The sequence below is a fragment of the Dipodomys spectabilis genome, unplaced genomic scaffold (genome assembly GCF_019054845.1).
Source record: "Dipodomys spectabilis isolate Male_0828 unplaced genomic scaffold, ASM1905484v1 ptg000018l, whole genome shotgun sequence".
Classification (NCBI taxonomy): Eukaryota; Metazoa; Chordata; class Mammalia; order Rodentia; family Heteromyidae; genus Dipodomys; species Dipodomys spectabilis.
The window spans coordinates 1,757,019-1,772,375 of NW_024870695.1; the positions used below are offsets into that span (position 1 = coordinate 1,757,019).

Genomic DNA, 15,357 nt, shown 5'->3' on the forward strand with positions numbered 1-15,357 from the left:
GCAAGACTAGTGCTCTACCACTTGAGCCACAAAAGCCACTAACAGTTTTTTTTAGTGGTTTATTGGAGATAAGAGTCTCATAGACTTTCCTGCCCAGGCTGGTTTTGAACCATGATGATCCTCAGATCTCAGCCGACTGAGTAGCTGGGATTACAGGCAAGAGCCACTGGTGCCTGGCTAAGACAATATATTCTTTCTATGAAACAGTTCAAGCTGGAAGTTTTGGTGGTGGATAGTTTTCCTGGATGTGGAGAACCAGGATACACACTCATCCCACCTAAACCATGGGCATAGGAGAGAGTGTGAAGAAAGATCACAGCTGAAGTGCCTGTGTGGGCATACCTTACTACAAGGGAGGCTGAGAAATGTAGTTAACTCAGTGTCCAAACTAGAAAAGGACAGCATAAATTTGGTGAAGCAAGTTATAGTGGATTCTTCTGTAATTCTTATGCCTGAGAGTGCAAAATAGATCAAAGAAGAAGGAACCTGTAGTGGAGCAGTTAACCAGAGCATTCCAATATTCAGGAAGAAAAGCATGCTGGTCTATGGCAAAGCAAGTAGGAACACAGAGGTATGTAATCATTAATGTAAATGAAAGACTCAATAAAATCAGATAGATGTTCCAGAAAGAGACAAATTGGGTAATTGTGCTTGCAAGCATATGCGAGATGGGGAATGCAAAGAATAAGCAAGTGTTTGACTCAAATAATATTGAGTACAAATTGACCTCAGGAGGAAGTGACCATTACTCCATAATAGTCATTCTGGAGGAGATAAACAATATATGCTCTTCCCTCTGCCAAATCTTGTAGGTTTAGGCTGTGTGTTGCAGAGTGTGTGGTTGGGTCAGTCATGTTGGCAGGATGCCCAAACATGGAAATGTGGTGAAGAGAGAGACCTCAAGCCTCCAGAAATACAACTAGGAGTGTGTGAGCCATGCAAAAAACTAAATGAAACAGGAAAAGAAGACTGAGAGAAAAACATTGTGATTGTGGTTTTATGTGTATTTGAGTGTTTTCCAAACAGAAAATGTCTATTAAAGGAGATGTAAAAATCAGCTTTGTAAATGAAGCAACTGGGGAGAAACTTCATCAGGGTAATTTTGGTAGCACCAAAATCTAATCATCTAATAATAAACCCTGTCTTGTTACCTACTAAAGCAGAGTAGGCCCCTAGCACCTCCTGGAGTCTGATTGATTGAAGAAGCAATTGGTTGAAGGAGTTACTCTAAGATTGGTTGAAGGAGCAAATTCCAAGTGAGTCCCTTTCCTAACAGACCCCTTGCACTAGAAAACTTTGTCAAAGACTCCAAACTGCTATCTTATCATGGATAAAGTAAAGTCAAGTGTGTGATTCCAGTTTCGCCCAAATACTGTAAGATTCTTGGGAGCAGAGAATGTGTCTTAGATATTGAATGGATAGATAATGTACTTTATTTCTCCGATGCTCATGAACTGTAACAAGACTCTAGGACCTAGAAGATGAATGAAAATTAGAGATGGCTAGATGCTTGTGGGAATGGTTATCTACCTCTGATTCATAGATTGCTCTTTCTGGATAGGAATGTAAAAGCATTTACTCCTGTTGATAAACAGGAAGTTTGCTCTGAATGGTGGGGATTTGATAAACTTAGGGGTAAAGACAGCTGACTTTTTGAGTAAAATATGTTGGCAGCGAAAGATTATAATACTCAGTAACCAAATTAATAATTCTGGATTCCTTTCCCCTTCCTGGTTGAAGGAGCCATGAGAGAAGAAAACCAGTCTGCTACCACAGAGTTCATCCTTCTGGGAGTGACTGGACAGCAGGAACAGGAAGACATCTTCTTCATCCTCTTCTTGTTCATTTACCCCATCACACTGATTGGAAACATGCTCATCATTCTGGCCATTCTCTCTGATGTTCGCCTCCATAATCCCATGTACTTCTTCTTGTCAATCTTCTTGTCAATCTCTCTTTTGTAGACATCTTCTTCTCATCTGTCACCATCCCCAAGACGCTGGCCAACCATCTCTTGGGTAGCAGAGTCATTTCCTTTGCTGGATGTCTCACACAGATGGATTTCATGATAGGTTTGGCTAACACAGACAGCTATATCCTGGCTGCAATGGCAATTGATCGAGCTGTGGCTATCAGCCGCCCTCTTCATTATACAATGATTATGAGACCCCGTTCTTGTGTCCTGATGCTTGTTGCATCTTGGGCAGTTGCAATCATCAATTCCTTTCCCCACACTGTATTTACAGCTAGTCTTTCTTTCTGTGGCAACAAGGAAGTGGCCAACTTCTACTGTGACATTGCACCTTTGCTCAAGCTGTCCTGCTCTGACATCCACTTGAATGTGAAGATGATGTACCTTGGGGTTGGCCTTTTCTCATTGCCCTTTCTGTGTATCATTATCTCCTATGTTTGGGTCTTTGCCACTGTCTTACGGGTTCCATCCACTAAGGGCATACTCAAAGCCTTCTCCACCTGTGGCTCTCATCTTACTGTGGTTTCATTGTACTATGGGACAGTCATGGGCATGTATTTCCGACCTCTGACCAGATATAGTCTTAAAGATGCAGTGGTTACTGTGATGTACACAGCAGTGACCCCAATGTTAAATCCGTTCATTTACAGTCTGAGAAACCGGGACATAAAGGCTGCTCTGGGGAAACTCTTCAGCAGAAGTTCTTCATCCCTGCTGTGAAATCACCCACGTAATGGGGTCCTGGTTGGGAAGGACTTGGAGATCCAGGTCCAATACTACCTTTCACAGGATGCTGACTCTCATCTTAAAAGCCTCAAAATGATTGATTGATTTTTTAATTTATTTTTTTATCTTTAAGTGTAGTTGTACAAAGGAGTTGCCATTTAACACAGCAGTTTATGACACTTCAACATTCTCACCCATCCCTCTCTTCTTTCATTCTTCTTAATTTTGTATGATATATATTGGATTCTTGAAAGCCTTCTCCCCTTCTCCTCTCTACATTCATCTACCTATTTACCTTTGATTCCAGTCTACTCAAACTTGACTTACTTAATGTAATTTTCCCAGGTATTTCCATTTCTTCATAAGTGGTACAATACCATTCTTTCTAATGGATGAGTAGAATTCCATGGTGCATATGTACCACAATTTCTTGATCCATTCATTCATGAGGGACATCTGGGCTGATTCCATACCTAAGCTATGGTAAATAGTACTGCAATGAACATGATTTGTGCTGATAGCTTTATTGTATTCTGGTTTGTAATCTCTTGGGAAATGCCCAGGAGTCAAATTGCTGTATTGTGGAGTAGTTTTATGTTTAATTTTTTGAGGAACCTTCACACTGCTTTCCAGAGTGATTGAACAAATTTGTATTTCCACCAAGTGAATTAGTGTTCCCTTTTAGCCATATCCTTGCCAGCATCTCTTATTGAAGGACCTCTATAATGAAAACTTTAAAAATTTAAAGAAGAAAATTAAAGAAGATTTAAGGAAATGTAAAGAACTTCTGTGTTCCTAGATTGGAAGAATTAACATTGTGAAAATGGAAATTTTTCCCAAAACAATTGCAATACCCATCAAAATCCCAACAACATTCTTCAATGAGATAGAGAAAGCAATCCAAAAATTTATGTGGAACAAAAAAGACCCTGAATAGCAACAGCAATCCTTAGCAGGCAGAATAGTATTGGAGGAATAACAATACCAAAATTCAAACTCTATTACAGAGCCTTAGTAATGAAAACAGCACAAAACAGTCCTGAAGACCAATGGAACGGAATAGAAGACCCAGATATAAACCTACAGCTCCACAGCTATTTAACATTCAATAAGGGAGCCAAAAACATCGGCTGGAAGAAAGACAGCCTCTTCAACAAACTGTACTGGCAAAACTGGCTATCCACATGCAGAAAACTGAAACTACCTCCTTATATACCACCTTGCTCCAGAATCAACTCAAAATGGATCAAAGACCTCAATGTGAGACCTGAAATCTTGAAACTGTTATAGGAAGGAGTAGGAGAAACATTAGGGTTCCGGGGCATAGGCTGAAACTATCTGAGTAAAGATCCAGAAGCACAGCAAATCAAAGAAAGATTTGATAAATGGGACTGCATCAAACTAAAGATTTTCTGCACAGCAAAGGTCATAGCTAATAAGCTAAAAAGGAAGCCTACAAAATGGAAGCAGTTTTTTGCCAGTTACACATTAGACAATGGACTAAAATCCAGAATATTCAGAAAACTCATAAAAGTAAACTCTCAAAAACCAACGATCCAAATAATAAATAAGCTAATGAGCTAAAAAGTCTTCTCAGAAGAAGTAAAAATTGCCAATAAACACATGAAGAAATGGTCAATATTTCTGGCCATAAAGGAAACGCAAATCAAAACAACAATGAAATTCTGCCTCATTCCAGTTAGAATGGCCATTATCATGATTTTTTTTGTTGTTATTTGAGTCCTGAGGTTGGAATTCAGTATCTGAGCACTGTTCCTGATCTTCTTTTGTTCAAGGATAGCACTCTATCACTTGATCTACAGCTCCACTTCTGGCTTTTTGGATGATTAATTGGAGATAAATGTTTCTTGGACTGTTCTGCCCAAGCTTGCTTTGAATGATGATCCTAAGATCTCAGCCTCTTGAGTATATAGGATTACAGGCATGAGCCATCAGCACCTGGCCATGAGATATTTTTTGAAATCTAGTAATGGTTTGAGGATATATCTTATTTTTATAATATATCTTGTTATTATAAAGGTGATGGACAGAGGGGTTTTAGTTACATAAGTCAGGTAATGAGTACATTTCTTTTTGAACAGTGTCACCGCTTCCCTCATTCATAGATTTTTCCCTCACATCCCACCCACAAGTTGTATTTTTAATTTTCAACACAGGGTCTAGTGAGTACCACTGCTGCATTTGTTCACCCTTTAATCCTCCATTTCTGTGTCCCCCTTACCCTCCCAAAGATAGCTAAATGAACAAACAAGACAAAAAGAAAAGAAAAGAAAAGAAAAGAAAACAACAAAGAAAAACCTCTTTTTCATTTCCTGGAGTTTAGTTCAATAACTTACTTTGCTAATATCTTGTTCAGGTGGCCTTGAACCAGGATTGTCTTATCTCCATCTCCCGCATAGCTGGGATTTAAGAGAAGTGTGCAACCATACCAGACGACATGTAACATTTTATTTGAATACTATGTTTAATTATTCCCAGTAGACTAACAAACTTGAGGGGAAGACCTGTTAATACATGATTACATTTACAATACTCATCAATGAAAAATGTACAGTATATGTTATTCAAGGTATAATAAATGATTGAAAATATTAGTCTGTAAAATGTGGTAGGAAATAATTACAAATAATCAGAGTGACCATTATTTTTCTTCTTTCTTTTGCAATTTTTTTTATTGGGATTAAGCGATTACATAAATTTCACAGTATTGTGAGATAGTGATAAAGTCACAAACACATTCTAGCCTTCATGGGGCAAATTGTCTTTATCATGATCTATAAAGTTTGTGAGTTCTATGAGCTTTGACAATACAATTATTTCTTCTACATCGGGTGATAGGTACATTTCTTTCCTTTTGCTTAGTGTCAGCTGTTCCCTCTTTCCCACTCATTCCCTCCCTCCCATTGCTGCCATTGAGTTGCTTAGTTCGTTTTGATCAATATCTAGTGCAGCCGATGGGTCCCGCTGTTGTATGTTTTCTTCCCTCTGTTTCTGTGTCCTCCTCCTAGTTTCCCTCAGATGTGCACATATATGCCATATATGTGGTCAGCAGCACAGAGTCATTTAGTAATGATTCGACAAGATGAGTGGAGGTCCTTTGTTTCTTGTGTCTTGTTTACTTTGTCATATCACCTTACGTTTTGGATTTAACATCCACTTATCAGGGAGACTGTGTGTTGTTTGTCTTTTTGCTCTTGGCTTACCTCACTCAAAATTATTTTTTCTAGCTCCATCCTGTGAGTGCCATTATTTTGTCTTTTCTAATGGCTACATAATATTCCATTGTATATAGGTACCACATTTTTTTTTGGATCCATTCATCTGTAGTGGGGCATCTGGGTTGTTTCCATATCCTGACTATTGTGAACAGTGATGCAATGAATGGAGAGGCATGTGTCTTTGTATCCTGGTACCTGTTGCTCAGGATAGATGCCTAGGAGTGGTATGGTTGGGTCATAGGAGAGGTCTATATTTAACTTTCTGAGGTACCTCCAGACTACTTTCCACATGGTTGTATTAGTGTACATTCCCACCAGCAGTGTAAAAGGGTTCCTCTTTCTCCACATCCCCTCCAGCATTTCTCGCTGGCTGAATTTAGGATGCAGGCCATTCTAACTGGGGTAAGGTGGTATCTCAGAGTTGTTTTTATTTGCATTTCCTTTGCAACCAGGGATGATAAACATTTCCTCACGTGTTTCTTTGCCATTTTTATCTCTTCTTCTAAGTCTCTCTTTAGCTCCCTTGCCCATTTAGTAATTGGTTTGTTAGGTTTGGGAGGGCTTAGTTTCATGAGTTCCCTGTATATACTGGATATTAGCCCCTGGTCTGATATATTGCTGGTAAATATATTTTTCCCAATTAGTTGGCTGTCTTTCTAGTTTGGTTGCTATGTCTTTAGCTGTGCAGAAACTTTTTATTTTAAGGTAGTCCCATTTGTCGAGTCTCTCTCCAATTTGTTGTGACGCTGGGACTCTGTTCAGGAAGTTCCTGCCTATGCCTGTAAGTTCAAGTGTCTCTCCTACTCTGTCCTCCAGTAGTTTCAGAGATTCAGGTTTGATGTTAAGCTCTTTAATCCATTTTGAGTTGCTGTTGGAGCATGGTGATATGCTGGGGTCCACTTTTAGTCTTCTGCATGTGGCTGCCCAGTTTTCCCAGCACCAGTAGTTGAAGAGGCTGTGTTTCTTTCACTGTATGTCTTTGGTTCCTTTGCCAAATATCAGCTGACTGAAGGTGTGTGGTTTTATTTCTGGATCTTTTATTCTATTCCATTGGTCTTCAGTTCTGTTTTTGTGCTAGTAACAAGCTGTCTTTCTTATTATGGCTCTATAGTAGAGTTTGAAGTCTGGCATCAAGATCCCTTCCATGTTGTCTTTTGAGCCTAGAATTGTTTTGGCTATTCTAGGTCTTTTGTTGTTCCATATGAATTTTTGGACTGTTTTCTGTATTTCAGTAATGAACATCATTAGGATTTTAATAGGAAATGTGTTGAATTTGTACAGCAATTTTGGCAGCATAGCCATTTTCACTATATTAAGTCTGCCTATCATTATTTTTCTTCTTTAAAAACATAAACAAAATTTGCTAGGCACTGGTGGCTCATGCCTGTAAAAATCCTAGCTATTCAGGAGGCTGAGGATCACAGTTTGAGGCCAGCTCATAAAGGAAAGTCTATGAGATTCTTATCCTAATAAGTTACTTATTAGTTACCCGCTCCCCCTTAACCCCTCCTACTTTCAAGTGCCAGTTTTTTGGTATTCATTGTGTTGGACTGTGGGTTAGCTTTTCTAAGGAATTAATCCCATTTAAAAATTTGCCTGCAAATATGTATGTTAATATGTTTGTGTACATTTGCATGCAACCCATATGTGTTTACTTGTACATTTATATGTATAACTTCTACATATGAGAGAAAACATGAGTCATTTTGTCTCTCTGGGCCTGACTTCACTTAATATATTTTTTGAGGTACATCTATTTCTTTACAAATGATACAATATCATACTAATGGATTGTGTATATATGCACCTAATTTTTCTTTCTTTCTTTCTTCTTTCCTTCCTTCCCTTCCTTCCTTCCTTCCTTCTTTCTTTCTTCTTTCTTTTCTTCCCTCCTTCTTTCCTTCCTTCCTCCCTTTCTCCTTCCTTCCTCCCTCCCTCCCTTTCTCTCTCCTTCCTTTCTCCCTTCCTCCCTTCCTCCCTCCTTTCCTTCTGGCCTTCCTGCCTTCACCTTCCTTCTTTCTTTCTTTCCACCACCTCCTCCTCTTCCTCCTCCCCCTTCTTCTTCTTTTTTGCTGGTCCTGAGGCTTGAACTCAGGACCCAGGTGCGGACCTTGAGCATTTTTGCTCAAGGAGAGTGCTCTGGCTAGTTGAGCCATAGCCGCATTTGTAGAGTTTTGGTAGTTAATGGAAGATGAGTCTCACAGATTTTCCTGCCCAAGCTGGCTTTGAACTGTGATCCTCAGATCTCAAGTTCCTGAGTAGCTAGGATTACAAGCATGAACCTCTGGTGCCTGGCTCTTTATACCTTATTTTCTTGATCCATTTGTCCATTTAAGGGCATCTAGGCAGTTTACATGCCTTGGTTATGGTGAATGGTACAACCAATTATCTTATTGTATCCTGGTTTGTAATCTTTTGGATAATTTCCCGAGTGGTATTTTGAATCATAGGGCAGTTCCATGTTCAGTTCTTAGAGGAATTTCCAAACTAGTTTCCACAGTGGTAGAAAAAGTTTACCTTCCCACTAATAGTGTATTAGGGTTCCTATTCTTCCACACCAATGCCGGCACATCTGTTGTTTGTATTTCTGACGGCCATTTCTGATGGAATCCCAGTGGGTTTTTTGGTTGTTGTTTTAATTTTTTATTTTAATTGTCAAGGTGATGTACAGAGGGGTTGCAGTTACATAAGTAAGGTAATAAGTACATTTCTTGTCAAACTTGTTACCCCTTCCCCCATTTTTCTCCTACTTTCCCACCCCCAATCTACCCCAAGTGGCACAGATAATTTCCAACATATTGTCTTGTATATATTGCTGTTGCATTGGTCACCCCATCCTTGTTCTTTGTCTTGCCATTCTGTTGTTCCCCTTCCCTTCCCTAATTCACACAAACACACACACACACACACACACACACACACACACACACACACACACACACACATGTAATACAAGAGTACCAAAATCAACTACAGTGACAATAGGGGATATACCATAGGGGGAAGAACATACAAAAGAAACAAGAAATCACATAGTACATTAACAACAACAACAAAGAAAATCCTCTTGTGTCCATGTCTTGAAGTTCATTTCACTTAGCATCATCTTATATGGTCATATGTATGCAGCTATTGAGCTGTTCTGCTCATCTGCTAACACTTTCCTGGACATATACTAATTATTGCAAATAAGGGAAACCATGGGACCTATGTTTCTTTGGGTCTGGCCTACTTCATTTAATATTATTTCCTTAATGGTGAAATGTTAAGCATTTCTTCATGTGTCTATTGGCCATTTTTACTTCTTATTTAAATTTCTCTTGAAAAAAAACTTTTTTTTATGATATTGGTGATTGAATGTTTGAACTCAGACCCTCATGTTTTCTCATAGGTACCCAGACAAAACATGGAAGAGTTAAGAAATTTGGAGAAGACCACAAAAGTCTTCAATGTGATTATTAGAAAGGAAGATCTTATCATGGCACTATATCCATGTTTGACATTCTCTGTGCTCATGTCTTGGGCACAGAGGCATTATCTGGGCACAGGGGCAATATCTGGGCACAGAGGAATTATCTGGACATGGGACAGTTCAGTTCATAACAGTCAACAGGACAGTGTGACCTGAGGCATGTAGGGGAAACATAAGTCAGCAAACATTTCAACACCTATCATGGGCAGAGTGTGGTAGATGCAGAGGGGCTGTGCGGCTAGTGGTAAGACAGGAGGTAAACATGCACTAGGGAAGTGGTACACAGACAATCTGCCAGGAAGTAACATGATAATCAGCACATAGTGCTAACCCCTAGGCAGGCATTATTATAAGAATTTTTGAAATGTAATTGATTCAGCCCTTATACCTGTGTAAAGATGCTGTTGTTGTCATTGTCATTATTCTTCCAGTTTCAGTGATGGATAAATAAGTTAAATATTGGCCCAAGGTCAATTACAGTCAGTAAGTGAGGTGAAAGGGTCATAGTCTTCACCAGGATTTTCTTTCTGCAGATGGCAATGTGCTACCTGCCATAGGAAATGCTAAATGGTAGGACAAAGACCATTATTCAGGGCTGCCATAAAAGTGACAGCACATAAAATGGACAGGATGACATACACACAGGCTTTTTCCTGTGTGTGTGTGTGTGTGTGTGTGTGTGTTGGTTCTGAGACTTAAACAGGGCCAAAGCTCTGTTTCTGGGATTTTTGTGTCAAGGTTAACATTCTACTGCTTCAGCCACAGACTCCACTGACAGCTTAGTGGTGATAAATTGGAATTAAGCGTCTCACAGACTTATCTGGCTGGCTGGCTTCAAACCACGATTCTTGGAATTCAGCCTGGTGAGTAGCAAGGATTACAGGCATGAGCCACCAGTGCCTGGCTGACGTTCGATTTCTATAATTTTGCAAAAATCAGGAGCTTTATTCTCTCCATGTTGAATTAAATGAAGTATATACTTGAGCCCTCCTAAAGTCAAATCCTCGCTTATACACTAATTGAGATGAAGACTCAGGCACGGGCAGGAAGAAATACCACAAAGCAAGTAACTATACCATGATCCTTGCAACTTCCCAGGCATGACTCAGAAAGTGCTGAGCAACAGGGAAGAAGAGATTGCATCCCAACCAAGTGGATGGACTAGGTCAACCCAGAGCCTGTACCCCGGGACACCTGCCAGGTAACTCAGAGTTCTCTTGAGATCCACTGTGTCTGCGCAGAGACCAGCAAGTTACATTTCCATGAGTTGCAACAATTAGTTTGAATTTGACTGAATGAAATCCTGGGAGACTCAGGGTTCCAAAACTTTATAACCTGCTACCTAATTCCCGATCTTGTCTATACCAAGACAAGTCAGCTTCCCAGAGATGGACACTACACTCTTTGTCTTTAGGCTTCCTCCAGGAAAACTCTTTCTGTCCCCCTTGTTTTGGGTCAGAATCTGGTGACTTTCCTGCCTTCTCCACCTTACCCACAGAACACCAGGATGTGGCCTCCCAGCCGGTCTGTCCCCCAGAATTAATGTTACGCAGTGGTAGACCTAGCTGTCCGCAGTCATTCCACATGTGGGAGAGGAGTGAAGATCGCAGCAGCAGGAAAGCTGAACAACCGAGCCGACTCCCCAGGTAGGGCTGTCCATGTTGGAAACAGTTTTCATGACAGCAACAGCAATCAGTAAGAACATCCGCCAACTCCTTCCCTTGACCATCACTAGGCCCTAGGAGGTGAGTAGAATGATTGTGTCTTTGATCAGATGTGGTTTATCTGGAGAAATGAAATGACTGCAGTCACACAGAGAGGTGGTAGTAAAAGCAGGATACAGATGTCTGCCTGACTCCAGCACCAGAGTCCTGAAGGTGCAGTGGACAGAAGGCAGAGTGAGAGGATCCCACCCTGACCATGTTCCTCCTGGGGCTCTTGTCCATGAACACAGAGTGGAAGAGGACAGTGGTGACTCGGTTGTTCCTTCTGTCTTTGGCTCATCTTCATTCGGAAGCAATACTGTGTGTGGGGGCACGTGCCGTGAATGCACAGGCGTGTGTATGTATGTGTGTGCATGCACACACACACATACACATACACACATTGACAAGTGGGCAAAGACATGGTCTTAGGCAGAGCTACAAAGGCATTGCCCACTCTCATATTCCATGGAACCTGGCAGTGGGCCCTTCTTTGTCAGGGACTAGCTGTGGATCCAGCAGATGAATTTGAGAGCACTCAAAAGATGGGGTTTTTACTGGGTCTGTTGAGCTAGGATAACAAGGAAAGCACGTGGCCTTATTGATCTCTGAAAAGCTTCCCACAACATCATCACCCTCATGTCCTTGATACCTCAGGCTACAAATTATTCCAAGGAAACTGGGTGTTAATGGTTGGCCCTATGTGAGATGCTGACCTCCTTCCAGTGAGTTCAGGACACTGACTAGGTCTCCTATATTCACATTGATGCGCCTCTTGGCTCCTCTCCCTGGGCTATGAGGGTCTCTTTGAGTCTTCCCAGCAGCGCCTGACATATCATCCACTCCATGGTCTCACTCTAATATCTGGCACTGTGTGTCTCCATCCTGAAGTCCCTCTGCTCGGAATCCTCTCCTCGGTTTTCCTGGTTCTTTTGGTCCTGCATTGGCCATATCAACAGTTCCTCTTTTTCTGGCGCAACTTCTCCTTTTATTCTTGAATCCTAGTTTTGATAACTGATCTATGGTAATGCTTGTGAGATGCTGGCAGACAAAATATAGCCTCATTCATCAGTCACATAATCACTGTGCTCAAATACCTGAATGCACACTAAAGGGCCAAGTGCCTCTTCTATCTCCTTGATTTTGCCTCTTAATAATCCAGTCTGAAATCCTTGGCTTGGGTCAAAACCATCCACAAAACAAAATCCAATTTTCTTTTCCAGATGTTTTCCTATTTTCTGTCCTGGCTTCTGTCCTCAGCCCCTGATAAGTATGAGTAATATAACTTTGCCTGAAGTCACACTTTACTGTCTGAATTTTAGGTCCTGGGAGTTTTCTTCATAATATGTAAATTTGACTTTGTCTATAATTGATCGATACAAGAGTGAATGATTTTCAAGTAACAGAAACATTCACATCTGCCTATTGAAAATAGTTTTTCCTCCTAGCTACTCAGGAGGCTGAGATCTATGGATTGTAGGTCCATAGGAAAGCCCAACAGACTCTTATTTCTAATTAAGCACCAAAAAAATTCAGTGGTGGAGCTGTTTGTCAAATGGTATAGCACAAGTAGCCTTAATCAAGCAAATCTCAGGGATAATGCCTAGGCCATGACTTCAAGCCCCAGTATTGGTACTACAACAACTGTATTTACATACACACACACACACACACTCACACACACACACACACACACACACACACAGAGTTGTATATCTATCTATCTACACATATTTCAACAATCCCAACAAACAAGGGTTCAAGAAGAAAGAAAAGTTTGAATTACTAGACAGAAGATATCTTGAATGACTAGAAAGAATAGTTGCATGTCCACTCCATGAGAAAGAGGTGGTGTAGAGGTAGATATTAAAGGGAAAGTATGAAAACAGAGTTGATGGGGAAAATGACTGAGAAAAGAAGGAATGAAAACAGGAGTAGAATTTGCATAGATATACCTTTTTTTCTTGTGTCCTAGCAGAAGGGATGTAAGGTGAAATATGTGTGTGCAAATTAAGTGTATTGGAAAATGTGGAGGAAACATTTATGAGGGTTGTTTCCCACAGAGAGGGAAGTGAAATTCACACATCAAGATTAGTGCTTTGGTAGGTTTCATGGTGAGTGGCAGAGAGAGGCAAAGGCTTGGATGGACTTCTGTGTATTCTGGGGTAAGGCCCGAGGAATGTGAAGAGTCCAGTTGGAACTGGGCATTTTTAAATGCAGCCCCACATTGTCACCAAATACATTGCACCTGTATTTTAAATCACCTTTATTATGATGTTATGTAAAGACCAGGAGAGTGCAGAGAATAACACAACACAAACCATCCCTGTGGATTTAATAAATATAGTACCGTTTCTTCTTAGCTCTAGTTAAAAATAAACATTGTATTTACACTTGAAAGTCTTTTAATTTCTACCCCAAATCTTATTTTTCTCCCTTTTACTCCCAAGATAGCCAGTGTTCAGTGATTGGGAGGATAGTCCCATACCAATAAATTCCTGTGTGTGTGTGTGTGTGGTGTGTGTGTGTGTGTGTGTGTGTGTGTGTGTGTGTGTGTGTGTGTGTGTGTGTGTGTGTGTGTGTGTGCGTGCGCGCATGCGCACATGTATGTAGGGGGAGATGTCCTGCTGCTTGAACTGAAAGCCTGGATGCTGTCCCTGAGATTTTTTGCTCAAGGTTAGCATTCTATCAACTCAAGCCACTCAGAATTTCACTTGTTTTTCTGCCTAGGATGGCCTCAAACCTTGATCTTCAGCTCTCAGCCTTCTTAGTATCTAGGATTACAGTCATGAACTATCAGTGTCTATGGTGTTTTAAAAGACTGATTAGATTTTCATGTTACTGTTTTTTAAACTTTTATGTTTATCTTTTGTCCCTATGTGTTTTCATAGCAATGAGGCTTGTCAATATTTAGCTCTGCCTTCAGAGTTCCAGCTCTGAAATCTTTCTCTTCAGTGTCATATGGGCTAAACGTAGTCTCTAGGCCATCTACATTTATTGAATACTTTAACACTTGGGGTATTATAGTTATGTACAAAGGAGGAGGACACATTGGCCATACCGATTTAGCTCCAGCGATAGGAAAGTATATCATAATGGGTTAAGGTAATTAGATGTATATCCTCTCATGCTTATAGTGTTAATTCACATGTGTTGCAGAAACATTGAGAACGAGAGATTGAATCATAGAATGAATTATTTTGAGTAGTAATAATCTTAGAAAAATTACTGAATTAACTAATGGTATCTTAAATCACGTGCAGTAAATTGATGATAAACTGTCAAGTGTTTCAGAATGAAAAATTACTTTTATGCAACAGTCAAGAAGTGAGTGTATGGGAGTAAGTGCATGAGTGTGTGTGTGTGTGTGTGTGTGTGTGTGTGTGTGTGTGTATTTGCTGGTCCTGGGGCTTGAACTCAGGGACTAGCACTGTCCCTGAGCTTGTTTGACCTCAAGGCCAGAGCTCTACACTTGAGACACAGCACCACTCCAAGCCTTTTCTGAGTAGTTTATTAGAGATTAGAGTCTCATGGACGATCCTGCTGGGCTGGATTTGAACCGAGAGCCTCAGCTGTCAGCCTCTTAAGTAAGTAGCTAGGATTGCAGGGCTGAATGTTTCTTGATGGTGACAAGTCCTCCTGGAGGCAGAGACAGCACAGGGAAACAGGCTCATCCCTCCATGTTACTCCATCCTCCCATCAAAACTCCTGAATATTTGCAAGCAGTGGAGGAATTGCAGAATTACAATACATTAGTGGATGAACTTGCACACAAAACACATGATCACATTCACTGAAAAAGGACCTGGAAATGTAGAAACTTGATTGTCCACGGAAAAGAAGAGCATGGCTCTAGACGGGCCAGTTTCTGATGCATGTAGCATGCCTTTGTGTACAGCATGGGTCAAGAAGTAGGACAATTGGGGTCAAGCAGGTATGGAAGCCTTGCAAATATATGACCTGAAATGGAGCACTGAGACAGTGAGAATAGAGACCATGAGTTATGTAAATGTGATAATAATAAGAATTAATTGTTTTTCAAAAGCAAAAAGAGCAGATGTGTAGGCAGGGGACAAAAGGGTGACTGTGCTTTTATGCATCTCCCATGTGGGGACTGCAGGTGATAAACCATGATCCAATTCAAGGAACAATAAGTGAGAACAAATTGGTTCACAAAATGAACAATGCTCCATAATAATCAAAGGAAGAAATTAAAAATAAACAATATATAACTTCCTTCTCCTC

General features: G+C 40.5%; 1 pseudogene; it reads left to right on the forward strand.

Moving 5' to 3' along the window:
• The first annotated feature begins 1,745 nt into the window (after positions 1–1,745).
• Positions 1,746–2,692, forward strand: LOC122103483 (annotated as a pseudogene).
• Positions 2,693–15,357: the final 12,665 nt, after the last annotated feature.